This window comes from Harpia harpyja, chromosome 6 (assembly GCF_026419915.1).
Source record: "Harpia harpyja isolate bHarHar1 chromosome 6, bHarHar1 primary haplotype, whole genome shotgun sequence".
Taxonomy (NCBI): Eukaryota; Metazoa; Chordata; class Aves; order Accipitriformes; family Accipitridae; genus Harpia; species Harpia harpyja.
In genome coordinates this window covers 66,814,963-66,840,166 of record NC_068945.1, presented here as the reverse complement: position 1 = coordinate 66,840,166, position 25,204 = coordinate 66,814,963, and the positions used below count along the sequence as shown (strand labels likewise).

General features: G+C 41.0%; 1 protein-coding gene across 10 annotated transcripts in view; it reads left to right on the top strand.

Moving 5' to 3' along the window:
• LOC128142922 (uncharacterized) overlaps positions 1-25,204 on the top strand; it is a 162,633-nt gene that overhangs the window by 74,558 nt on the left and 62,871 nt on the right. For 2 of the 10 annotated variants that reach the window (XR_008235557.1, XR_008235560.1), the window contains one exon: positions 24,435-24,596. The exons of 5 other annotated variants lie outside the window; for them this stretch is intronic. The gene's annotated coding sequence lies outside the window, so the exon portion shown is untranslated. Of the gene's footprint in view, positions 1-22,162; positions 22,309-23,251; positions 24,597-25,204 lie in introns of those variants that run through there. 3 more of the 10 variants (XR_008235554.1, XR_008235556.1, XR_008235555.1) reach the window with 2 other exon arrangements.

Genomic DNA, 25,204 nt, shown 5'->3' with positions numbered 1-25,204 from the left:
GTTGGGGTTTGCCAAGGCCTGAGAGGTGGTTAACGTAAGTATGCTTACTCTTGGTGATGCAGCTAAACTGTGGTCTTCAGCCTGACAGCACCACTTAAATGAGGATGAGGGTTGTCCCTGGACTTTCAGAAGACTGACGAAGCCTGCTTGGCTCAACCTTTGAGATGTGTGTTGGGGATCCAGACATAAGCCCTCTCCCACAAGAAGGGCAGTATCTTCCTAATACCTTCCTGGAAATAAATCCTTTTCCCTTTGCTTTGCATTCTTCCCCTTTATCTTCACCTGGCCAGTGTTCCTATGCATAAAGCTGTCTTCCAAGGTCAAATATGCTGGAGCTGCAACCCTTTACCAGGATGTGACTCCTGCATGTTTTGCTGGCTGTGTCATGCAGAAACACTCCCTTTCCTCTGGAGGAATTATATGACAATTAAACTTTGAGGCACAGTCACCTTCCAAGTCTCAGTTTCTTCTCCTCTCTTTCCATGTTTAACCCTCCCTCTGAGAAATCTCTCTTCTGATTGTGAATTTTGACCAGGAAACTAATTTGATGGCTCCATTCTTAAGCGTCGGTCTTTGACTGGCTGCAGTCAACATCCTAATATTGTGCTCAGAAGAGTGACTAATACCTCCTGTCTGGCGTACATCTTGAATGAACCAGTAGACAGGCATGCGTTTATTTCTCATATTCCTGTGTGTAATCAACCTAGAAAGAATTTTTTAGATTTGCTTTTCTTCCGCAATTTTTGGTGGGGACCCTGAGGAGATGAATGATGGAATTCAAATGTTCAAAGAACATCTTTGCCATTACTTATTTGTGGCACAAAGACGGGTTGGCAGCATCAGATACATGGTTCCCTGATGGATACGCACAATCCCTTGTAGGTCTCTGGCTGCTTTCAATTCTTTCCATAACTCAAAACAGCTCTGAGTTGTCTTCACTCTGAATGAAGAACATCATGTTTTTAGAAATATATTGTTTTTAGATCATTCAGATCTTTATTATCTTTTTTTAAAGGGTTTTGATTTATAAGAAGATGATTGTGGAAGACTGGGATTCTGGACTCCAGCAGCAGTCATGTCACTTGTTTTGGTTTTTTCTCTAGTTTAATTTCTGCCAGAGTTTTGTGAAACATACAGCATTTGAAAGGTGCTGAACAAAAAATAAAACAAAAAACCAAACCACCAAATATTTTTAATAAGCCAGAAGTATTAGTGTATTTGTACAGAATGAGATGGTTGGTTACCTTGTGTATCAATACTGCTGTTTTTCACATGTTCTGCCAGAATCCTTAGGGATGACCTGAAGCACAGCTCATTGCATCTCCAGCGAGTGTTCCTGACTGTTGTTGGTAACACATAATGTTGCACGGAGATCGGTTGTGCTCTTACCCGCAGCCATGTTGTTCAGGGACACGGCATCTTTGCATACAACTTGTGTTCTTCAGAACTGCTTCTCAAGTTTTTACTCCATACTCTCCTTAATCCTTTTCTGTTTAGTTCACTTGAATTCCATCTGTGTGAGTATGTGACTCCATTACCCTTCTTCATCTCCAGTCTGCCAGTAACTTTTGAGTTAATTAGCAAGAGACTGAGAGCAACAGGTTTGAGATTTTTTCATGCCAAGATCTCTTTTTGGGAAACTCTGCATTCCAGTTGGAGAAAGTAGCTTTTGCCTAAGGGAATTTAGAAGTTTGCTTCACTGTCATGCTGACCTGCAAAGCTGTTTCTTTCTGATGTTCATGTAAATTTTTATTCCTAAGGAATTTAACAAGATTTACCATAAGCAGTTGCCTCTCTTTGACAGCTGCTCAAAAATATAGTTTAAAGTAAGCCTGTAATTTTTGGCACCTGTAGCTGAGTAAAATAAACTCAATCCTGATAACAGCTAACTCACCAGTAATCTAGTCACTGTTGTATGAATGCAAAGTCTCCCAGAAGGTGTTTTGTATACATGAATGCTATATCCTATTCACTGCATATGCTTAAGGATGCTTGAGTTACTCCAGTGAAGACAGGTTTATAAATCAGCACTCACTTTTGTTCAGGATTTCTCAAACAGAACCACTTCCTGGACAGTATGATAAACACTTTTTTTTATTATTATTTTTATCTTGTTTTGAATCTTTCTTGGCGTTGCTGCCACACACGCTAGAGACAGATTTGACGGTTGAAGTACAGGAAAATACTGAGGATCTTGTATTTAAAGACTATCAAAAACCACTTCATGGACCACTAGCCATATTTTTAACTACATACATTATTGCTCAGCTATTTACATGGAGCATGTCCTGTGTTCTCTTTAGACTGTGCCATACTGTTCAGACAACACAAAATTATGTGATAATTGGCTTTTTAACATTTTATTATTTTTTTTTTATTCAATGCCAGTGTCATAATTGGATCTGTGTGTCATTTTTAAACATACCAATAAAGTTGCATGCTATGGAAACACTTGATAGTACCACAAAAATCCACGTATAAAATTCACCTTGTTGATTTGTAGATTGCTGCTGCGGTGTGTGAAACACAGATGAGGCTTCTGACTCCAGCCTAATAAAATGAATTGCCATTATGGTTCTACTGTCTGCACACATAATGTGTGTGTTTTACCAAGTGTTTGTCAAAAGGGAGTAGAATCCTTCAATATTTAAAAGAGGGCATCATATTAAAAGTGAGCTTGTACCACAAAGTCTTTTTTTCTCTCCCCTTTTCCATTTTTAGGTCAGATGATTCAGGTTTTCCTCGGTGCTTTTAACCTTTTGCCATCCGAGCAAGCTACTCAAGGGACAGCTGTGCTTTGAGGCCATCGCTGAAAAAAAATGCCGCCTCTGCTAGGATAGTTCTGTTTCACTATCTTCCATAATGTGTGCTCCTAGTTTCTTATCCCTTTTGTTACTTCCAATTTTTCCTTGGCCCTCAGGTAGCATCCTAGTAAAAATTCCTCTTCAGTATTTCTTTCACCTCTAACACTTTCCTTTTTTAGTGTAAAAGTCCATGCATGAGAGACAGAAAAAAAATTGCCTGTAGCTCATCTAATACACCAGCTTTTCATGGAAATAGAGACTTAATTGCTGGCAACAGAGCAAAAACCAGAGCATTACCGTTTCTCATTCTCATTTGAACAAAAATTTCCATACCTTCCTGGACGTTATATCCTCGTATTTTGTTCCCCAAATAATAAAGTGATTGTACGCTTTCATTAACTTCCTTTATGAAACGCGAGAGAGCGTTTCCAGTGCACTTGCAGACTGTCCTGCCTTTTAAGTTTTTACAATAGATTTTTAAAACATAGGAGTGTGTTAGTGAACAAGAGGGTGTAGATCAGCAAGGGGTAGCTGGATTGTTTGGAGACAGAGTGATAGAGAAGAGGGGGCAGAAATGTATTTAAAAATACCCTATGAATACATCATGCGGTTCTTGCCCGGTACAGAAATTCTGCATTGAACAGACCTGAAACCAGTGCTGTGTTTGAAAAGCAGAGGCTAAATTCTGATTTCAAAATGGCTTTATGTCTTTATGGAGACCAAATATTTTATTCTGTTTTGAACGGAATAAATCTGTCAAAGGCAACAGTTATAAGAGATCTACGTTGATGTAAGTGAAAGCTGAATTTGGCCCTTCTTGTTCTGTGCCTTTTAGTCATGTGATAATCTTTCCATAAATCATGCACTTGAAAGGTTTTCTTGCTTCCTGCTTTTACCAATCAGATCATACAAAATGCAGATGAACCGAGCTTCTGGTTAATTAAGCATAAGCAGAACACCCCTCTAATTCCCCTTTTGTCACATCAGCCCTGTTTCCCCCATTTAAAAACAAGATAGCAAGAATGACAAACTTTGACTAATACAGTGGAGTTTTTTTGGTCTCCTCCCTTTCTTACTCTGACCTGTACTTTGCTTTCGTTATAAAGTGAACATAGAAATTACCCTGTGGGAGTGGTGAAACTGCAGCAGAGAAACAAAAACTATTTGGATTCATCCGAAAGCTATTCATTCGCTTGCTCTTCTTTTTCTTAACGGCTCGAAGCGTGCAGTTTGTCTTGTTCTGACTACGTATCTTTCAGCAAGAATGGAGGTAATTCTTTGTATGTCTCTTTCCTTTTAATAGTGCTTTAATTTGATCAGAAAAGGTGTTTATATTTTTATCATAATCTATTATTTTAGCTACTTTAAATGTGTATACAGTTGCCTGGTGGGCATGTTTCTGTTGATCTCAGCAAGCTCCTTTTCCAGTAACTTTTTGGGGGGGTGTGGGGGGTGATGGTGTAGAGGAATAGGGTTTTAGATTCAGATCCAGGTTATACAGGTGAAAATCACAACTCTCTCCACAGGAGGTTGCAAAGATGCTTCCAGCAGACATCAGCATATTTGCAGCCAAAATTTAGTCTATAATGGGTTTTTTGTTTTAATCATCTGCATACATCAAGATGAACATCTCTCTGTACTGTTGGTATCGCCGGCACTTTTTGTGTTGGGGAAAGTACGTTACTGTAAACTGATGAGCAAGTTCGTGTTGCTATTTTCTCTGGTGGGATAAGATATTTTTAGTAAGTTGTTTCAGAAGTGTAGGACTTCCTGATACTTTTATTGTTAATTTGCTGCAAACTGAAAATGCAGGTTGGGTAGCATTTAATTCTGAGAGGGTCATACTTGCAACGCACAGTAAGTGTTACTGGTCCCTGGCTGCAAGTGCAGGTTGTAACAGTTATGAGACGAGTGGTACGTTAATGGCGAAAGAAAAGTTTTGTTTGGCTGGTGGCTGAAGCAGCAGTGTTAAGAATGCCTCTTAAATATCGCAAAGTAATTTTATGCTCCTTAACGCCTTCGCAAGGTTTTTGCATGGAGGGAGGAAGGAAGGACAAACGGAAATCCTTTAGATTTGGCGCATATTACCTTAGATAGACACTTCTGGAACTCTTCCAAAAATCTCTTCTTGGGTATATTTCTGTATTCCTCACGTGAAATATTCCCAGAGCATTAATCCTAGCAAGTCTTCGGTCTTGCTTGCGCAGTGCTTGCAAACAGGCTGTGTGTGTCTGCAAGGGCAAGAGGAAACAGTGGCTTTATGGGAAAGGGCAAGGTAACGAGTTTTAAAGAGACACCAAGAAAGAAGGACCCTCTGGTTATGTGTCCTGGTTTTTAAAAATATTACTAGATGCTTAATAACATATGTAAGTATGGCTTCTAATGTTTACATTAGTTTTCATGGTTGAAATATAGGTCAGTTTGCTTCTGAAAATGTAGATTTTCTGAAGTGCTCAGTAAAAGCTGTGTTTGTCAGTCTTTAGTACTTTCAAGAACAGCAGTCAACTGTATTGAGCAGGGCAGATTTACATCAGAACCTTTAAGTTAAAATTACAGTTCTCTCTCTGTGATCTTGAGCATGACATTGCATTTTTCTGTGCTGCAATTTCCCATCTGGAAAATTAGGATTAATAATACCTGCTTCTCTCTTTCTTTACACTATGTGAATGAAATTTAATTCATTCTTTACTGCTGTTGTATTAAACATATTCTGTAAGAATTGAGAATTGCTACAGCTAGGAATTCTTCCAAGTGACTGTAAAGATTTCATAAACAATACATGATTAGTTACAATTAATGGTTCAACTGTATTTCTATAGCAGCTCATGCCAATACTCCCTAGTTGTTTCTGTTGAGTTGCAAGCCAGTTAGACCCTAAAACTAGGCTGGTTGAAGAACAAGAAGAGTTCACATGCAGGATCAGCTAAATAAGATCTCTTTTTTTTTTTTTTATTTTTCCCCCCCATTAAAATTCTGGAGTAATACATTGCTGTGTATTTTTGCATTTCTGCTGTTCTGTTAATTCAGAAAATTCAGTTAAATGAGCAACCAGTTGTCCAATGTCAGTAGGACTCTGACACCTTCAGTGACCAACCCAAGATAAAAAAAATCTTACAAATGTATTTGCTATCATGGCACTTGTGTTCAATGATTACCTGCATTTTTTATTTTTTTTTTTTTTTTAGGTGAGTGTTTCTCTGGACTTAACAAATAACTCAGCTATTTAAAGACTGGATTTCAGCCTCTTTGCTCAAAAGTTGTAAATGTGCTAACATATATTTACTAGCTATAAGAAGCTGACTAAGTAGAGATGCAGTGTAGTGTAGGTGAACAAGGTCATATTGTCTCTTCTTACTCCATTTTGGTTGGTTTTTTAAGTAGTGAATTGTTTTTCAAATATTTGTATTTTTGCCATCAATTTGCAAGTGATTAAGGCAGGAAAGATTGTCCTCATGTATGTCGAAAAAGTGGATGTGAGAAGAGCAGACAGAGTTTTCTTCTCCAGTCTTTCTCCCTGGCTTGCTAGGTCATGCCTGGTACATACTTTGTGCGCCTGTTGTCAGTAAAACGAGGTTAATATTTGGAATTGTTCACAGGATCAGAAATTCTTTAGTGAATCTGAACCCTTATGAAAACATGAGATGGAAACTTTGTAAAAATTTGTGCCAGTGTTTTAGACCAGCTTTTATAACTGAACTAAAATTTTGTAATGATGAGTTTGCACATACATGCAACTAAAGAACCTACCTCTTTTTTGTCCTTTCTTTCAACTCTCTTTTTAACCACAGCACACATCAAAGTCTTACCAAAAGACTGAGTGTAGGAATTTATATTTGGAGATCATTATCCATAGATGACTTCATGTTTGTTCCAGTCTTCCCTATTTTCAGGTTCTGAAACACTTCTGTAACTTTTTCCATTCACATCCGTGCTTTGAATCAAAGCCATTTTGAAAAAGAAAATTATTTTGAATTCTTAAATGAAAACTTCCAAAATTTACCTTCAGCTTTAACAAAACTCTACTGCTACAGCCTTTTTTTCCTAAACTGCAGAACACAGCAAATGAAAATAAATAGAAGCTGGCATGTTTCTTCTTGTGCAGTTTTATTGGTGTGCATGTTTGTTCATTTGTCTGTTAACTTGTAGAATTCCATGATCTTACAAAGTGGTTTGCGGTTTGGTTTGAATTGGTGAGACTTTCCTATTTTTTCACATTTTAACCATTACTGACATTTTAATGCAATAGAAACAACGCGGCAGAGGAGCCACAGTATAGTGTTAGGTTTTTTGTTGTTTTTTTCTTTTTAAATAGCCATTAGATGTTATGGTGCCCTGTGTCACTGCTTTTAGAAGATTTTGAAGAGTTACTTGATGGATTTTTGAGCGTATTTTAATGAAGCATTTCAGAGGCACATACATTTGTATTTGCACGCCCAGTTGTCAAAAGCTTGCTAACAAATGGGGTGACAGACATATCCCAAAAAGTGTATTTTATACACAGCTGTGATAAGGGTAGCTACAGCACTTGCTGATCTTTATGTATAATATCTGGGTTGCTGCTTTCAAGAGTTTACCCCTTACCTGCAGTTGCACAGTTACACATAGCGTCTTTTTCTTGCTTTGTATTCAAATCGAGGAGAGTTTGGCTGGTATCCTAAGCGTGGGTTTGAGCAGCAACATGTTGAACTGGGTTTGATCAGACCTCTGTGACTGCTGGAACGTGAATTTGACCATGGTGGCATATTGACAGCTGTATTTTCTTTTAAAAAGCAGCATTGCGTGCTGTACATGCTGTAACAATAATACCACTCTGAAGCAAGAGGTCACATTGATCTACACCAGAGTTCACCAGTACTGAGACTTTTACTGAGGTCACTAATGAAGTGAAACAACCTTTCCAGCATTTGCTTTTCCTATTCGTGGTGCCAGTGGAGGAGCTGGGAATGGCCTCCTGGAGTTTTCAGGGAAACTCATTGTTCGCGTAAACCCTGAGAAGGAATTTCCCTTCCTTCTTGGCCTGCTAGGTATGCAGTGAACCATACAGTTTGTTTTAGCTACATACCATCTGCATTTTATTTTTGTTTTGTTTACTGACTTTCTACCTGTGTACGTACTTCTTTAGAGTATTGGTATATTGTTGTATATTCCACCTTTGTCAACAGCCTGGGTTTTGCTGCTCTGAGCAGTCTCATGTTACGCAAGTTATTGGTGTTTGGAACAGAGCTAGTGGTGAAAAAAAAAAAATGAAATTCGTGGAAATTTTACCTGTATTGTGTCTTCAAGAGAATGGGTATTGAGCACTTTGATTGTTTTAGGGCTGCTGCTGTTTGTCTGGCATACGTGAGGTTATGTACTTTGTACTCGCCTAGCACTGTGTACTAGGACCTGCAGTCCTTGGAGTGCATTGCTCTCGGGAGGATGAAAGTGGCTTCTTTCTTCTCTATTGGCATCTGCTTTTTCTTTTTTTTTTTTTTTTTTTTTCTCCCTACCTTTTTGAACAGCCAATTTCTTGCTTGCTGGAAGAATTATTTCTTCCTGAGATGATCTTACCCTCGAACACCACTGTTCCCGTGAAGATCTAAAGCTGATACCCAGCAAGAATAGCCCCAGCCCCCAGGACGCCAACAGGAGTTTACTGCTGTTTGAGCTAAAGTGGTCTGGTGTGCATAGTCGGGTCTGTGACGTCCATAAGCAGACTATTCGGGTGGTGACTTTACTGCAGCCAAATACCAGAACAGTGATACTGACTCTGGACTAAACAACTCTGATGTTGGGAGGCTTTGTAAAGTGCTGCGTGAAGCCACATAAACTGCTCTGTACAAACCGTCGAGGCTGAAGTGCTGTGTTAGAGGAACATGACCACGTTGCTTTGGGACCCAGGCTGGATCTGTGCCTTTCAGCAATGCCACGGCCAAGCTAATAAAACCACCCCAAGATGCCAGGAGCTAGCTTTGCAAAGAGTAGTATTGTTGTTGATGGTTTTTCATTAACTAGGTTACCCCAGCTTCCTGTTATCAGAAATATTTGAGAGTTGACGGTGTTACATTGTATCAGAGTTCCTTTCTCCTGCTTCATGGTCCAGAAGTTTGACTGGCTTTTCTTTTGAGATAGCATTAAGCTGTGTATTCAGTATCACTTGCGATCCAAACATTGCCAGATTGTTTTGAGAGGCGAGCCTCTGGTATCATTGCAGCCAAAATCTAAGTCACCTTATTAACTTCTTCAAAGCTAGGTGAGATTGAACAATTGGTTAATGTTCAGTGAGCAAAATTTCCTTTTTCTGTACAGAATTTGCATCCAACAGCAATGTGATGATAGGCCTGGATGACCACATTTAGTAAAACAGTCTCCTACCAAGAGTTCTTGCTGTTAGGTAAATCAAAACATGTTATTCAGAGGGTGACTCATGGAAAACTAAGTAAAAGTTTTATAATCGGATCCTCTGCAAATTCTAAATAGCACATCACAATAAAATCGTTAAAGTCTCCTTATATAAATTGTTTATATGCTGCTAATCCTTTTTTACGATGAAAAGAGTATTCAGTGGGTTTTAGTACAGGAAATTTGTATAATCTTTTAGTTACCTATGCATTTGACTTCTGTGGTTTGGCTGAATTTGAATATACTGCCTGATTTTACATCTGAAGTGCCTACCTGAACCCAGCTGGAAGTTTACTGTGCAGAATACTTCTCAAATCTTCTGTCACAGCTGCGGAATAATCTGGATTACACTGACTTCACAAGGGAAAGAGATTACACAAAATACATTTTGCTGTCAATCCTTCCAGAGTGAAATTCCGTCCTTCCTTGCAGAGTGCAGTACCTTTGTCCCCAAAATTATGCTGATGATCCTTTCCTTTTTCATTTATGCACCTTCTAAGTTCTGAATCTTCATTCTTGAATACTTGTGTGTTGAAACATGGGAGAGACCTTCTGTAACCTTAACCTTTACTTGCCATGGAGAAAAACAGTTGGAAAAATTTAACCTAAGAGTTTAAGATCCATTTCCTTTCATTTAGAGTAAAGCGTGAAAGAGGACTAGCTTTCAAAGGACTGACAGCTTTAAAAGCAGATTCATTGAGTTACATGTACAATGCAGTAACCTTTAACAAGTTGAGTGTACATGTAAGTGTGTGGGCTGGAGGAGGCTGAAGTAGAGGCTAAATTGAAGTTGGGTGAGTACAGAATTAGGGCTGACCAAAAGTCTGCACTATAACTCTGGGGAATATAATGACTTATTAAGATCAGTGTGGTTGGGAGGAAGTACATAGTCAAATTTTCCCTCATACTTACACTCAAATGTGGATAGTAAATAAAGAACATACTGCGTTTTTTGGGTGACCTTTCTCTGGTAGTACTTGTCTGGTCCTTCTATATCCTTACTCTTTTCAAAGAGGAATTCACGGGGAAATAAATAAGGTATCACTGACGGTGCCAGAGTGAATTTGCTTATAGATGTGAGCATAAATGGTATTATGAAATGGAACAAGTGGGGTGTAGGGAATTTTCAGATCCCAAGACAAAAATAATTTCAGAGAAGTGTAGACAAGTTTGAAGCATTACCAGTACAAATGAAAGTTGCTAGGTCCTTTTTTGCTGCCACCCAATTCTGTACCTTTTGGCAGCAGAGAAGTTGGGGGTTTTGTGGTTGGGTTTTTTTTTTTCATGAGACCCAAAAATATGAACAAGCCTGTGTAGATTTTTATAACATGATACTTGCATCATGGGATCACAGAATAATTTAGATTGGAGAGGACCTCAGGAGGTTTCCAGTCCAACCTCCCACTCAGAGTAGGATCACCTGTCTCTGGCATTTACCTGGTAACATTGCTGGAAATAAAATTTAAAAGTAGTTGTGATTATTTAGTCATTGAGGTGAAAAATGCCTGGCAGAATAAAGGCTACCAGTGCAATGAAAATTGTTCAGTCACATTTGTCATGAAAAGTAATAAATACTTCCAAAGTGGGTGATAGAGACAAAGAGAATAAAGGGAAGATCAGACACACCAGTGTTGAACTTTTTAACTGATCATCCCTATATTGATTTTCATCACTTACCAAGTATGCCTTAAACTAACTTGTAAGTTATTTCAGTATTGTGACCCCTCGCTGAGACTCTGGTTGCAGGTCAGGAGTCATTTCACTGCAGTTCCAGGAGCCTGATAGTGTGAGACCGCTGGGATTTGAATGACCATTTTAAGCTTGATGTGTGTTCTGCCTATTTGTTTTCAACATCAGTGGGTACCATTAATGAACCTTGTTGGAAAAATTTATACTTCAATGTATTTTTAATGGCCTTTTTTTCTTTTTTTAACCTTTTCATATGATGGTGATACAGAGTGCTCTGTCTAGGCAAGGTTGCATGTTCTACTGTGGGCTCATGGTTGTAGGACAAGCTTGCTTTCTGTCACTGCCCTCTTCCGGACAGACTGTAGCTCATCTGCTCACATCTGTACTTCTCTGTTCCCTTCATAACCTTTCTCTTTTCTGGTTGCTTAGGCTGTATCTTCACCGTCTCCTTAATGAGGCCCAAGACCACACTGCCATCGCCCCATCTTTATCCTTAACCCAGGCTTGGACCCTGCACTAGGGGCAGGATTTGTGCAGTCGGATAGCTGCAAACTGAGTGCTAGAGTTGGCACAGAGGTGGGAGAGCATGAATGGCAGGAGGACACGCGAGTTCTCCCTTTTCAGCAGAGGTGTGTTTTATACTGGACTCGGCTGGACTGCACTGGAATTTCTGGAAGCATTAGAGAACTCCTGATAGGTCCTTACCTAGCAAAGCATTTTAGGCAGGTCAGTAATCCACATGAAATTAAGATGATGTCCATTGGGGCCTTAATTTTTAGTAACACTTAGTTTTGAATTTCCTCTGTGAACTGAAAGAAGAACAATAAAATAATTATCCAAATTTTATATGCCTTTTAAAAAATTATTTCCTGACTTCATGTTTAGACATAGTGGACTGACTTCAAAAAGCCTGAGTATTCACAGTTAAGACTGAGGACCATTATTGCTGAATTTAAATGATACTTGAAATGAAAATAATGTGACACAAATGATAGACTTAAGAAAGAAGTGGGAGACTGAACTTTTTGTGTAACTAATGGAGCTAAGGAGGACAGGAGAGAGTAATTCCTGGGTATCAGCTGAGGCCAGAGGAGGGGCATGAGTACACTTACTGAAGGAAAGAAATACATGAAAAATCTTAGAAATATCCAGCAAATTTGGAAGAAGAGGAATTCGGATAAGCCCCTTGAAAAGCAGGAAGTTGTGCTTGTTAAAATTCGTCCTTGTTGTGAGTTGCAGTTCTTGGCACTACTTGGCACTACGACTCAGTCAAGTAGTATGTTGGCACAAGCTGGGCTTGACCAGGAAATGGTTTTCTCTGCAGCTTAGCGTTGAGGGGAAACAGCTTCGCTTCGCTTTGAAGGCATGCCTGGAGAAGGTGATATTAAAAATGATTCTGCTTGAGCAAGTTCATAAAAAATTTGTCTGGGTGACAATAAATGTTTTTCAGTTTTGCCCTGATCAGCTTCTTCCTTTGAAGTTATTGTAGCTTCTTTATATGATGTTTGCATTACTGGCAGAAGCAGCTCAAACACGTACATTTACAAGGCAACTTCTATGTTATAGAAAACTCTCAGGAGGTGAGATAAAAGGTTTTATATAAAAATGAAGACCCTGCTCCCAAAACCAGATTTATAACATAGAATCTCATTTATCCCAATGGGTTTAGTCCATATTTCCCTGCGCAATCTTAGTCATTTTCCAATTTTAATAAAATTTTTCTTCCTCCTAATTCAGGCTCAACCTGCAGAGGAATTTTGCTTGTTGTTCTGTCATTCCATCCAGCCCAGAGTGGAAGAAAGAGGATATATAAAACTCTGGATTATGACATAGTTGTGAGGTCAAACAGAGGTAAAAGGGTGCAGCTGAGAGAATGATTTTAATCTTACACTAATTGTAGTAGTAGCTAGTAAAAATGGGCTGCGAATTAAGGCTTCATTAAAAAATATTCTCAGGTGTCAGTTTAAGTTGGACCTCTAATATGGAGCAAAACTGAGGGATGAACGTGCAGAAGAGATTTAAAACTTCTAGTGTCTGAGACTTTCATAGCCAGCAGAAAGACACAGACAAGGTTTTGGTAGTGGCTTCTTCCCTTCCTCCCCCCCTTTTAATTGCATCTCTTTGTCAGATCTCTAGTTCGGGGAAATGTGTCTCATCAAGTAGTTTCATCTGCAGGACAGTGGGGTTTACATTTGCTTAAGGTTTCAGCGTGCAGTGTTCCTGATCTTCCATGGACAGTTGACCACAACAGCTGATACCCTTGTTGTTTGGCACATATGTACAGCAAGAATGGGGCTGGCTAAAGGGACCGTTGTTGAAGCAGTGTGGAAGCAGGTACCTGCCCCATAGTTAGAGCTGCTTATATATCTAACCATGCAGCTGTAACAGGCAGCTGCAGAAATAACGATGGATAATAGCAATGCAGTGTTGTTAACAAGGTGTTCTGCAATTAAAAGGCAAATATTCCTTCACACCTCCACTTCTGCCCTGTGAAACAGCTATTGCCATTACACAGAGGGGTGTTGGGGCACAGACAGTTTATAAGAATCATCTGTGACCTCAAAACAAATGTTCAAACTGGGTGTAGCGGCACTGAGTGGATCAGGTGGAAAACCAGAGCTCTGGTGGTGCGGAGCCTGCTGTTACCTTTGAGAGTCATTCTGTTATTTCAGCACACCACTTACTTTCTCTGTGCATTAGCCTCCTTTTTTTGCAAAGTAACTCTTAAGGGCTTCAGTCTATAAATGCGACTGAGGAAAAACAGCCCAGGGATGTAAGGATGGGAAAGGTGGGTTTGGCTGAGCCCCGTGTTCCTCTTAAATACAAGAGTAGCATGAAGGATCATTCTGAGATAGAACAGGTGCTGAGTAGTCCACCAAATCCATGCGGCTGTTGGAGATCAGAATAAAAGACAGCTCCTTCAAGCAGCTTTGACTCCAAAAAAGGAGATTTGCCAGAGATGTCACAGAATTGAATGAAGACTTCACTTTCTCCTGCGTTTCTGTGGAGGGAGATTGGATACAGCCATAGCTGTCAACCATGGGAAATTCTAAATTAGAATTGTAGGTAGGTAGGTAGATAAACAGGGACAAAAGCTGTAATTACTGACTGCTGTTTGGAAAGCACCCTCGTGCTCTCCAGGCCTCCTGGTGCAGCGGTGTGATGCCAACCAACTGCAGAGGAGCCACAGTTGGGTGCCAGCGATTCATACCCATTTTGCAGAGTAGCTTTGAGATCTGCAGATGATATAACTGCTAAGCGTTGTTATGAATGATTCAGAGCTTCTGGCTCCTACTTCCACACATGGATCATCAGACTGCTTTTCTCTGCCATTTTAAAATAATTGTCTGAATTACCTGAATATCTTCGAAGCAGCTTGAATTTTTGTTCAGGCGCTGGCTTTAGAAATGAAATCTTTCATCTGATACACTTAACGTTAATTTTGCTTCTTTAATGGGATTCTCTTTACCCAAATTTACATGATTCAGCTTGCAGTCTGTTGGATATGTTCTTCTCTTCCAGTGATAAATTTGCCCAAGCATCTCCCAGTATGTGTTGAGAAACACGTAGGTAGCTGTTTGTGTGCCATCCACTTCCACAGGCAGATAAACAATGAGGGGTTTGTTTGATTGTCGCTCGAACAATACTTGAGAAAAGCTCCGTCGCGCCTGCCTGTCAGTTCTGTTGTTGTACTTTGCTCTTGGTGACATCATTGGTGGCAGCTAAATGAAGTATATTAATTGTTAGATGCTCTTTGACCAAGGATGTTGACTTTTCCTGGCAGCCAATCGTATACCGCTGGTTTTGCAGGAGAAGCTGCTAATCTACCATAATATAGTAATTTAGTTACAAGTGTTGGTGAGAGCGGAGTGGGTCTGTTTACATAGATGGGAGATAAATAACTGAAAGAGAGCTAAAAGCCGTGTGAATTACTTCTACGTTTTTGAGGTCTAATTCTGCATCAGGAGCATAGAGCTCTGAAATGAAAAATCTTCTGCTGTGTTAAAAGTTGCCATGATGCCTCTGAGGTTAGTCCTAGCATGGGGAGCAGTGCTGTATTATAGGATCACCTCTTCTTGTGGGCAGAGGTCTAGCTCAGACGGATTGCAGCTGGGCATAGCCAGGCCTGTACCACTGCCCCAGGACACGTGCTCGAGTGTTAAGAGTTCATGTTACTTTCGCAGAAGTGATCCCTTTGGTCTCTCCAGTTTCTTCAGAAAACTGTTTATATACATGCAGTTGTCTGCTGAGGAGGAGATCAGCAAGGGCGGTGAGGTTAAGAAATGCTTGCTGCTAACTCTTCTTACACTGAGAACAAGGCTGACTGGCCAGGGAGTTTCCAGATAAGGTATATCAAATGAAGCAGTGCTGCAGAGGCCAGAGCAACATCACAAGTTTCAACACTTCTCATTAATAGCCACATCCTTGTAACTGTCCTTGGGATCCATCCTCTTTGCAGTCAGCTTTTCCATGCAAGGAGACCTTAGCCCTTGATGCTCTGCTCTAGAGAAACGCTTCAGCAGCACCCGTTTTGTTTTCCTCCCAAGAAGGATCTCCTTCCATGACCGTGTTCTCTCCAGAAATGTAAATCTGAGGCAGTAAACACGATATGTGTGGCATTGAGGTGGAGACTAACTGGTTAACGTAAGTGGGAAATACAGTCCAGAGCTAGTAGTGCGCTTTGAACATCTTGCCCTTAACCATAAGATTATTCATTCTTCCTTATTAACATCCTTTTATTAAAGTAGAAGGATATTGCATGATGAAATCCAATTTCTGCTCTTCAGGTTACTGTGTTTGCTTTCAATTTAATTATTTTAAGAGTGAAAATGGATCAATTACTTTCACTTTGCACATTGGCCCAAATTCTTCGTCCAGCTCTTGTGTACTAGGCCAGTGCTGCGAAATTTAGTTTGCAAATTGAGCAAGAGAATTCTTGAACGAAAACTGTAAGAGGCAACACTTGGGTTTTTCCACGTAAATAAGTAGATAGAGAAAAATCCGCACTGTAAGTCATTGTCAAAAAGCTCCCATTTTCCGTGTTGCTTTTTACAGTAGCTTAAAGCAGCATTTGAGAATTTATACCACTGTTATTCATCTGACAGGGCTGCGAAGTTCCCAGCTTCCCTTCTGTGAGGGAAAACATCCCAAGTAACTGTCTGGACTAAGTCAGATGAATCATGTCATGGAAGTGACAGTTTCTTTGCAGTGACTATAAAGGGGTTCCCTGTGACTAACTCAGATACCAACATCTACGCTGCAGGTATTTAAATAGAAGTGAGATTAATCCCACTTGTCAAGTCTCCTCCTCGCTTCCAGTTGGGACACAGTGTATTGGGGGTTTCATTGGCTTGGGAGAAAAATCTGGAACAGAATTCTAAGGATTTTAATTTATAGATATCTGCCATTTTTTCCCCACCGAATTTTGCAGTGGAGTTTGTAATTACGCTGAGAAATTAACCTGTCAGAGGACTTGCGGTTCTCATTTAAAAGCAGTCAAAATACATGGTAGATGCATATTTGGAAGAAGTTCAGCATCATCCAGTAGAAACCTGCATTTTGGGACAGGCTACAGCCGTTCGTTTTGGTAGCCCAAAAACTGTGCTCAAACTGTAGTAATTGCCGTAGACCCCCCAAACTGCTGGCATCTCTGCATTGGCATGTCCTCATAGGAGCAGGAGCAGCATCCGAAGTGCAGGCCCAAGGGGACTGGAAAGATTCAGGTGAGGTTGTTGCATCATTATGTTTCAAATTAGTTTCTCTTGAGTTGTTTGTACATTGAAAATAGAGGCCTTGCTGGAATATTTCTGCAGGATAATACTGCTGTGTGTTGATGTCTACAAACTCTTTGTTGGCAGAGTCTGTAGACATCAACACAGAAATGTACTTTGGTGCATTTGGAGGAATATTTGCCCAGCAGGTTGATACTACGTAAACGTGAATATGTACATACACAAATAATGCCAGACTGATGGATCAGGAAAGAGCAAAATTCCCGAAGAGCAGTCTGGGATGGATGGTGCTACTGCAGGCTTTCCTGTGCTGCCTCAGGAGTGCATTTTGGTCCTTCAGTGAAGCCGATGATGGTGAGGGCAGTTTGTGTCTCTGCTGGTTAGTTTGGGGCATCTTTACAGACTAAATCCCACATAAGGGAAGGAAAACAAATTGGTTTTGCCGCAGTGCTGGGGCTCAGCTGTTCTTTCTTGGAAGGGCGAAGATGGTATTTCTTCTACCATCCGGACAAGAAGCACTCTTTGCCATTGCCCTTGGGGGTCTAGGAGCAAAATTTCTTTCCTTTTCCAGTTTAAATCGACAGTTACTTTCCATTGACATGAGTGCCAGTTCCAAGGACTGAGTCAGGTGTTGAAGCGCTCGTAGTCAATTGTTAATCCTTGTCTATTGAAATTGCACACACAGGGAATGTGGGGTGCGATGCCATGACAAGTACCGTCTCTGAGCGCCCGCAATCGTTACATTGGTGCTGAACTGACTTGTTCTTTTTTGAGGGAATGTTAGTTGGGGCGGATACATGCTTGTGCTAATGCACTTTTAAAGTGGGTTGAGTTAAATTAAGGAACTGGCAGCGAGAACAAGCAAGAAGCCTAAAGGAAGCAGTGCTGCCAAACGCTGGCACCCCTGCCAAGGCCAGTACACCGGGGCACAGCTAGGTACACTCTGAAATGTGTCCAGCCCAAGAGGTGACTTGCCCGTGAAGCTGACTCAGAGGGTTGTGGGCTGCTGCATGTTTGCTTATCTGCTGTGGAGCACTTGGGTCACCAGGACACGAAGTGCTTGACCCTTTTGGAAAAGCTAGATTTTGCAATGGCAAAACTTGATGCTGGGGGTTGGCTAAATCTTCCCCTGTGGTTTGGTTGTGCCCTGAATGCTCTCCCTCCCATCAGTTCATGCCAGTGATGTGTTGAAGAGGTTGCGAATGGGTTTTGTGTCTGTTGAGCTCTTGGGGATGTGCAGAGAGTGGAGCATTGCTCAGCTCACGGTGAAAGGCAGCGTTGTGCCCCCAAAGGTTCAACTCTCTCCTATTTTCCTCTTGTCTCAGCTCCCTCTCTGGCACACACATACTCTCCCAAGACATAAAGTGATTTACTAAGGCCACACCAAGATCAGAGTTAGAAGCGCTGGAGCTTAGGTCTCCATGGCAGTCCTGCTCTCAGCTCGCTGACTTACGTTGCCTTCCTGCGCGGGCACAGTTTTACATGCCGTGTCCGCGTATCTCAGTTCTTTGGCTCTTGAGATACCATTTTACCTGTACTCTTCCATCCTGGGTGAGGCTAGCAGGATAAACATTGTTTGATCCAGAGCAAAGACTTCACTGTGATTTCACTGAGATGCCAAGAGTTTCAAACGTGCCATCTAGTGGCATAAGCAAAGAGAACTCAAAATAAAGGAAATCCCCTCAAAAATCCACCTTCCTCCTGATACTTGTTATTTCCGAAATGCTCCCTTGTTTGGGGCAGAAAATGAATATTTACGGCCCCTGCTACCCTTTTAGGTTTTCTGAGTGCTGGGGAACTGAACTCTTCAAGGATTTGTTAATCAGAAGGAGGAACAGGGAATTTTTTAGTCTATTATGTAAAGTTTATGCTAAACCTAAGAGGTCTGTACTTTCATACCAAGAAAACAGAGTTCATGCTTGTATTGCCTCCCCTTTGAGGATCTGAATCAACTTTGCAGGCAAAATAAATCTAAGGTTAAACCACCCTTGCTGTCGGGAGGAGGGGAGAGGGAGGTAACAGTAATGTGCTTGTCTGTAGCCATGCAACAATTCATCAACAGAGCCCTGTCAGCAGATGCCCTGCATTTGTAGATCAGCACTAGGACATACTCCACCCCAGCTAGTAACGTGAAGTACTTCCAGCTTCCTCTCTGCTAAAGAAGGGTGCACCAAAATTGCAGAAGGCTCGAAAACCTTTCTAAAAGCCTACATTCATCACCAAGATAAGAGTAGGCCTTAAAATGAGGAGTGTTGAAAGGCATGAGGTTTATACCACAATTTGGCATGTGTATGCAGTGAATTACAGTCTGAATTAAATCTGTCTTGGGTGTTTGTCTTTACTGTTATCTTCTGTTCAAGCTCTGGCGCAGAATTAAAGTTGCTCAGGTTGTTTATGTGTGCTTGCTGTTCCTAGAATTTTTACCTAGAGGTCATCGTGTCCTTTTCTCTTATTACCAAGAAACTTGCTTGCTGTTTGGATTGCATTATGCGATCCATCTGTTGTAGCTGCCAGAGTAAGTCAGGAGAGCAATTCTGTACTGCCTTACATGCCCTTCCAGTCATCCTTTTCGTGCCAGGGTCAGAATTCAGCTATTCCTATCGGCTCCTACAGCTCCAGACTTTCATTGCGTGCGCTGTTTGTTTGCTTTGCGCGCAAGCCCATGAGACGAAATCTAAAAAACCCTGAAATTGCCAACACTGGAATTCCAAACTTAAAATAATATGGAAGATGCCTGTAGAAGTATTAAGAAGAGTTAAACATCTAAGAATTGCCAGCAAGCTAAGTGGGAAGAAAAAAAGTGTGCCAGTATTAAATGCTAGAAGTGTAGCTGTCCTAACTTGAGGTCTGCTTATACAGCTTGGAGAAAATGCAGAAAGAGGATTAAGAAGAGAAATCGGAACTAGACTTCCAAATGCCCAGAGAAATCCTTTTCTCTGTAGGGTAAGGGTCAAGCTGCTCTTGCATATTCTCTCAGTCTGAATCTTTTACATCTTTGTGAGCAGCAGCATGATTCAGAAGGAGGGGTGAGAGGTCGCCACTCAGCTCATAAATGTGTAGTATCAAAATTACAGCATGCTTCTAGGCTGTGGGGATAGGAGGAGAAAGCAGAGTATGTCTTCCGCTTCCCACATAAGAGACATAGCAATAGGAAGATGCAGAAGGGTGAGTAGTGTCTCTGACCATATTTTCCAAAGAAAATTTTAGTGTAGTGCTTTGTGCTGGACCTCAGTGCTGTATTGTGGACCCCTCTGAAAGGTTAGGCTGAGGTACCTACAAGATCAGTCCTATAACACTTTAATCTTAAGCAGGAGGAGGTTTAGTTTGCATCGAGTTTAGTCCTTGAACTGCCTCTATGTGGTAACACAAAATGGGACATGGCCGACGGGAAAAAGCCCTGGCATTATCGATGAAGCGCTGTGGAAAGTGCATGTACTAATCAGGTGGAGACTGATTTATTTATTTGGATGCAGACACTTAAATGACACTGAAGTGGGTATTTTTGTCTCGCGGGCTCTGTGTGTGTGTGTGTGTACTAACTGCACCCACTCAGGGAGCCATGCTGTCCTCTCAGCCCACATTAAGACATGGATGTTTTTAGCCCAGGCAGGTTCCCTGCACCAACACTGCATGGCGCTTAGACCAGGTCTTCTCTGTGCAGCATGAAGACCACCATAAGATGTTACTCACAACCTTTCATTTTTGTTTAGTGGGGATTTTTTGTTGGTTGGTTTTTTGGCTTGGTTTTTGGGTTTTTTTTTTTTTTTTTCATTTTGAAGTACCTGATGCTACAGTCTACCCATTTGGTAGCTTTATTCTGAGGACAAGAGCTTGAGTTTTAAGACCTGGTCACATACTCAGCTTTTGGTCCTGAAGACTGAGTTCGAATTTGGTGTGGCATGACAGTATCTGGTGGTCCTGGGAAGTGCAGATCTTGCTGGAGCGGTGTCAGAGGCCTGTGTGAGGCTGTGGGAACCAAACCTGGTACAGGCTTACCTGTGCTGCATCCTCGCAAGGATCCTGGAGTAAGCCATCCCCGTGAGCACACCTGGGTTGTGCTCCCTCCTAATAGGCCACGGGAATAATCTAACACGGATATACTGTGGACCACAGTTCAGAAAGCTGTGTTACTTATTAGACAAAGTGGACGTACCTGCCAGTGGAGTGATTTGTTCAGAAGAAGAAAAATACCAACAACATACTTGTAAAAAAAACAGCACTGAGAAAGTTTACATCATGCATTTGAAAATGATTCTCTTTTGTATGTGTTGGGGTTTTTCTTGTTTTGGTTTTGTTTGGGTTTTTTTTGTGTGTGTGTGTGTGTGTATTTTTGCTTTTTTTTTGTTTGTTTTTTAACCAAAGTTAAATCAGACTTGGGCAAGCGATGAAGATGAGCCATTCCAGCTACTACATGTTTTTTATTTTAAGGAGCATGATGTTTTTATACCAAAAAAGCAGATGCTTTTTACCTGTCATCTTTCCTTTGGCTGAGTAGGTTTTGATTTTATGGCAGGAAATATTTGACTGTTTGTACTAGTGGGATGCAGCATTTGACTTTACGACTGCAATGCAGGTCTTTTATTAGTAAAACTTAATGTGTAACAGGATAATTCCGTTGCACCTACTACTATACTGGCTTGATTTCGTACAAAATAAGTTTCTACTTCCTTGAAGGCCTTATATAAGCCTTAACTGGGAACAAATCCAGCATGTTCGATCACAATAAAGGAGCTGCTTCAGAACGGGCTCTTCTTTAGAAATAGTCATAAATAGGTTTATATATAGGCACTGCTATTATACACAAAACTTGCTGAAGAAATGTTTCCTGAGAACTAGTGGCTTTAATGTACGCCGTGGGGACTCTGCTCGAGCTAATTTTGAGCAAACCTGTTGTAGTAATTCAAGCCAAGGTTTAAAACACAAGAACATCTCTCAAATCCATATCTGCTGAAAAGGCTGGGTATAGAATGGCTGCTTGCTGTAAAAAAGGCATTTGATAAAAAGGCTTGGAAACTTCGGCTGACATCCTACGTATGCAAATGCAGGTGCCGTACATGTTATATTTGGATTTGAGGGTTTTTCAGATCCATTTCAAGTCAATTGGTAGCAGCCTTACGTGGTTTGATCCCTCGCTTTCATCACCCATGCCCAATTATTATACATGAGATCCATCAGCCCCCTCTCACCGATAGTGCCTGCAGCTGAGCATCAGCACGTTTGGGAACAATAAAGGGCTGTCATTGGGGAGTTTCTTTCCCTTCCTAATCGGGCAGGACCCAAAATTACTCCTTCGCAGAGCTCACCGATCAGGCTTGTGTCTTGAACAGGTACGCTCACATCTGAGCAGTGTGAGGATTGGTTTTAGGGATCTTTGTGGGTTTACATTCAGTATTGTTGGTTGCGTGCTCTCGTAGAGTTTTGTATAGGTACAGGACAAAACGTGGAAAGACTCCTGCCTTTGTGATTGATTTTTAAGGATAATTTGCTGTTTCGTTCCTCGCCTCGTTCCTAATGAGCTGAATTGTTAAAATATGTTAATGTAAGGAGACACATGAGAAAGGGTGAAGCAATATACTGACACATTGAATAATTAGATCATCTCTTGCGCAGGAAAAAAAGTCAAGTACGAAACAGGAACAAGAAGTGCCTCCCTCCCCCACTGTAGAGGCACCAGGTCTGGCTCTTTCTGCATGCAGAAGCAGGTTAGACAATTAGATCTTTAGTATTAATTGATTTTTGTGAAATTCTTGAAGATAAAAAGTGTCATGTATAGTAACTGTCTTCTATTCATCTGCTGTTTTTGGGGAGAAGTTGGGAGTCTCGTTTCAGAGGGCTGAATTCGTGAGCTGCGTAATTTGTGATGAAACAAAAAAATGACTGTTGCAGGACTGAGTTTGTAAATGCTGTAGTGGCTAATCAGGTCTTCTCAGGAAAATCCTTGTGAATTTCGTCCTGAATAAGAGGTAGATCGAGGGAATTTCATAAAGAGGCACAGGACATTGTGGCTGCCTTTCTGATAGTATTTGGCGTTTTGGCAAAGCAGTGCTTCGTATTTCTTAAAAGATTTATTTCTTTGAAATAATAACTGCTTAATAATCAATAATATCCCAGCCCCGTGTGAACCTATGCCTGTGGGGAGGGCTGTGACAGTACTCCGTCTTTACTTACATGAGTAAGCGCTCTTCTGTGTTAAGTTTACTTGTTTGATAAACATAACACTTTGCTTTTGTTCTCTTAATCACTTCCTTCGAAGAGTTAACTTCCTAAGCAGCCACAGATTAGTTCTCTCAGTTGTTTTAATTATTTTTCTTGTCACGCACAGTGAAGGTCTAGTGTTTGTGAAATGTCTTCTTTTTTTTTTTTTTTTTTTGTCCCCCCTTCCATGGCAGCTTCAGTGATGCTGGCATTGAAAACATAGCCGAAATGCTCTCTGTCTGCAGTCCTGTCATTTATTTTATTTTATTTATTTTTTTTTAAACCAAGTTTCACCTTTTTGAATGTGAGTGCTACAGAATAGAACACTTGTCCTTTAGGGTGATTTGAGCGCTCCAGAATTTTGTATTCCTGTAAGGGGTACTCGAGAGACTGTAGCAGTGGGCTTCCACATGCTCGCTGCTGAGTAATTTCCTTTTGTATTGCTGACAGGTGACTCAAAGCAGGAGCTAGCAGATGGCTGCATCGTTAGCTGGTGGCCACAGCCTTAGGAGATGAGTTTTGGAATTTCCATCAAAGTCGGGATTAGGCTCAGGATATGCCAGTGGCACAGAGCACCCCGGGGGAGTGTGGAAGAAGAGGAAATCATTCATAGCGACTCATCTTGTGGTTGGGTGAGTCAGGGGTCTGCTGTTGGTGGTCAGAAAGGCACGTGGCTGACTACACCGTCTTTGTGTGCTCTGCAGGATGCAAACTGTCTCTGAAAATTAATTCTGTCGTTTTGATTTTTGTCCAGTGAGTTATTTCCAGAAAGGAGTTACTGTATTTTCTGGAACGAGTATTGTGAAATTCTCTTTTTTACAGTGGGCAAGTTTTCAGCTGGTGATTTATCAACAAAGTATTTTACAGGATCATAGTTAAAAGCTCTCCTTAAAAAAAAAATATATCCTGTGCGATAGGGAAAGTAAAAGCATCTCAGTTTCCAAATGATGAAGAAATAACCGAAAGAGCTGGTTCTTGGAATAGTAGCTCCATTGGCACTCATTGGTGATTTCCTGTGCATTTGCTGCAAGAATCACTCTGTGATGTGAGTAGGTGGTACTAAAGGGTTATTACGAAACCAATTTTCAACCAGACGTTTTGAGTCATGGATCGGGAAGAGGGATAGCAGCTTCAGAGCTTTCTCTTTGTTCGAGCAGTGCGCCTGAAATGCACACACAGGATATTTTGTGCTTGTATGGAACAAGGCAGACTGGGGATAGGTGTGGTACTACGCAAAGTGCTCTTCTTCATGGCACTCCATCTCAGGGATGGGAAACGAGAACATGGGCTAAGAGCCGGCAGCAGCATGCAAGGTGCACAGGGAGCAGTTTCCTGACTGTCTTTCAATTGTAAGTATTTTCTCGTGGTTTTTCCCAGACGTGAGAGACAAAATGGAGTTGCGTCAGGAGGGATGTCTGCGCCAAAACGAGGTGGTGGTTTGGAGCGGTTTGGTTCTGTTCTGGAAGCAGATGGGCTGCCACTGGCAGGAGACAGTTGGCTTCTCCATCAGAAAAAAAATGGGGTGTTTAAGGGAATTGGTCTGGCTCTTAAACCGAAGGAATTGTTGACCTACTGACTCAGTTATGAAGCATTAGAGAAGCAGTCTTATTGTGGTTTCTTTTGTTGGTGGCAGATGCAGAAGACGTCTGTGAGCGTACGGGTATGACTAGCAAAGGAGAGACGGTTCTAGTACCTGCTGCCTGTGGGATTTATTTTGTGCCAGGAAGGAGCTGAGGTGCTGACTACTGAAATACACCTAAACTTTATTTCTGATGCTTCTTCTGATAATGCATTGGTAAGTTTATGTACTTCTCATTTTCAGTGCTAAGATGGTATCTTGCTAAATGTGATTGAAAGAAAGCTCTTTAACAGCTTTTTGAATGTGGCAAGGTGTATTCGTTTTTCCACTTGAGCAGCTTTTAGAGAAAACGCTAGCTGTCCTGCCGCAGTTAGAAGTCTGTAAATAAGGGGGAAACCTTTGTTGATCAGGTTGACAAAAACAATTTGAAATTGCTATTCCCTTCCCCCTTTAACCTACAGACCTCTGCTAACGTTGGTACTAAGCAAAGGGGATGGGCCAGCCCTCCAGCTTTGGGATCGTATCATCCTGGAGTCATGGCTATGCTGTAATTTTCCTGCTACACTTCACTGAATGAACAAGGCTTCGGTCTTTTTGAATTTCACATGAAAATCAGATGTCCATCCCTGGAATTAAATCTAATGATGCTTTTCCTAAAATATGCCTAGAATAGAAACGATGTTATTTTTAAGTGGCTCTGTAAATCCCAAGGAAAAAGGCTATCAATTAGTGGTTTCTCAGAAAACCCAAATCATTGGCATATTATTGGCTAGAAGGAATCACGTTGGCTGACGGAGCTAGGTCTGGAAGTTGTGCTCCCTGAA